Consider the following 3,049-nt stretch of genomic DNA (forward strand, 5'->3'; position numbering starts at 1 on the left):
ACCAGGTCTGAACCAGGTCTGAACCAGGTCTGAACCAGATCTGAACCAGACCTAAACCAGGACTAAACCAGGTCTGAACCAAGTCTGAACCAGAACCAAACCAGGATGAAACCAGGCCTGAACCAAGTCTGAACCAGAACTAAACCAGGACTAAACCAGGTCAAAACCAAGCCTGAACCAGAACTAAACCAGGTCTGAACCAAGTCTGAACTGGATCTGAACCAGAACTAAACCAGGATTAAACCAGCTATGAACCAAGTCTGAACCAGAACTAAGTCAGGACTAAACCAGGTCGGAACCAAGTCTGAACCAGAACTAAACCAGGACTAAACTAGGTCGAAACCAAGCCTGAACAAGAACTAAACCAGGTCTGAACCAAGTCTGAACCAGAACTAAACCAGGATTAAACCAGGTATGAACCAAGTCTGAACCAGAACTAAATCAGGACTAAACCAGGTCGGAACCCAGCCTGAACCAGAACTAAACCAGGTCTAAACCAAGTCTGAACCAGAACCAAACCAGGACTAAACCAGGTCTGAACCAAGTCTGAACCAGAACTAAACCAGGACTAAACCAGTTTGGAACCAAGCCTGAACCAGAACTAAACCAGGTCTGAACAAAGTCTGAACCAGATCTGAACCAGAACTAAATCAGGACTAAACAAGGTCTGAACCAAGTCTGAACCAGGACTAACCCAGAACAAAACCAGGTCTGAACCAAGACTGAACCAGATCTGAACCAGAACTAAACCAGGTCTGATTCAAGTTTGAACCAGAACTAAACCAGGATTAGACCAGGTCTGAACCAGGTCTGAACCAGAACCAAACCAGGACTAAACCAGGTCTGAACCAAGCCTGAACCAGAACTAAACCAGGTCTGAACCAAGTCTGAATCAGATCTGAACCAGAACTAAACCAGGACTAAACCAGGTCTGAACCAAGTCTGAACCAGAACTAACCCAGAACTAAACCAGGTCTGAACCAAGAATGAACCAGATCTGAACCAGAACTAAACCAGGACTAAACCAGGTCTGAACCAGAACTAAACCAGGACTAAACCAGGTCTGAACCAAGTCTGAACCAGAAATAAACCAGGACTAAACCAGGTTGGAACCAAGCCTGAACCAGAACTATACCAGTACTAAACCAGCTCTGAACCAAGTCTGAACCAGATCTGAACCAGAACTAAACCAGGATTTAACCAGGACTGAACCAGGACTAAACCAGATCTGAACCAAGTCTGAACAAGGTCTGAACCAAGACTAAACCAGGTCTGAACCAGGTCTGAACCAGGACTAAACCAGAACTAAACCAGGTCTGAACCAAGTCTGAACCAGATCTGAACCAGAACAAAACCAGTTCTGAACCAAGTTTGAACCAGAACTAAACCAGGACTAAACCAGGTCTGAACCAAGTCTGAACCAGATCTGAACCAGAACTAAACCAGGACTAAACCAGGTCTAAACCAAGTCTGAACCAGAACTAAACCAGGACTAAACCAGGTCGGAACCAAGCCTGAACCAGATCTGAAACAGAACTAAACCAGGACTAAACCAGATCTGAACCAAATCTGAACCAGAACTAAACCAGGACTAAACCAGGACTGAACCAGGACTAAACCAGGACTAAACCAGGTCTGAAAAAGATCTAAACCAGAACTAAACCAAGACTAAACCAAGTCTGAACCTGGACTAAACCAGGACTAAACCAGGTCTGAACCAAGTCTGAACCAGAACTAAACCAGGACTAAACCAGGTCTGAACCAAGTCTGAACCAGATCTGAACCAGAACTAAACCAGGACTAAATCAGGACTAAACCAAGTCTGAACCAGGACTAAACCAGGACTAAATCAGTTCTGAACCAGGACTAAACCAAGTCTGAACCAGGACTAAACCAGTACTAAACAAGTTCTGAACCAGGACTAAACCAGGTTTAAACCGGTTCTGAACTAGGACTGAACCAGTTCTAAACCAAAACTAACCGAGGACAAAACCAGGTCTGAACCTAGACTAAACAATTAATAAACCAGGTCTGAACCAGGTGTACACCAGGACAAAACCAGGTCTGAACCAAAACTAAACCAGGACAAAACCAGGTCTGTACCTGTACTAAACAAAGAACAAACCAGTTGGAAACCAGAACCAAACCAGTACTAAAACAGGTCTGAACCTGGACTAAACCAGGTCTGAACCAGGTCTAAACCAGAATTAAACAAGTACAGAACAAGCACTAAACTAGAATTAAACTAGGTTTGAACCAAACCTAAACCAGGACTAAAGCAGGTCTGAACCAGGTCTAAACCAGGATTAAACCAGGTCTGAACCTAGACTAAACAAGGACTAAACCAGGTCTGAATCTAAACTAAACAAGGACTAAAGCAGGTCTGAACCTAGACTAAACCAGGTCTACACCAGGACTAAACCAGGTCTGAAACTAGACTAAACAAGGACTAAACCAGGTCTGAACCAGGTCTAAACCAGGTCTGAACCTAGACTAAACAAGGACTAAACCAGGTCTGAACCAGGTCTGCACCAGGACTAAACCAGGTCTGAACCTAGACTAAACAAGGACTAAACCAGGGGTCAGATTTATAAAACTGGCGTACACACAATATGAGCCCAGAAACTTGCGTACGCCATTTTTTACGCCAAGGTTGTGATTCATAAAATCCAAACTTGACGTGAAAATGTGCGGTGCCTCACGCCAGCTCTGACCCATGTGTACGCTCATTTTGGAGACGGGAAACTGCGACACAGATGGTGAAGTGAAGAATTAGAGCCACACTGTGTAAAGATCACTGTCAGATATTTAATTTACCTTCAGAATCAGACTTAGATTTTTATTCAACTTTATCATCAGCTTTATTAACAGTAATATTTATGCTTCTGCTGCTGCTGCTGCTGCTGAGCCATGAGGACCTTTGAAATAAAATACTTAAATCTTAAATAAAGGTTCCCGTGTGCAACTCCCTTCATCTGCTTCCTCCTCAGACCACCCCGACCCACAGACCCCTCCCTGACCACCACAGACCCCTCCCTGACCCACAGAC

This window comes from Austrofundulus limnaeus, unplaced genomic scaffold (genome assembly GCF_001266775.1).
Source record: "Austrofundulus limnaeus strain Quisiro unplaced genomic scaffold, Austrofundulus_limnaeus-1.0 Scaffold656, whole genome shotgun sequence".
Taxonomy (NCBI): domain Eukaryota; kingdom Metazoa; phylum Chordata; class Actinopteri; order Cyprinodontiformes; family Rivulidae; genus Austrofundulus; species Austrofundulus limnaeus.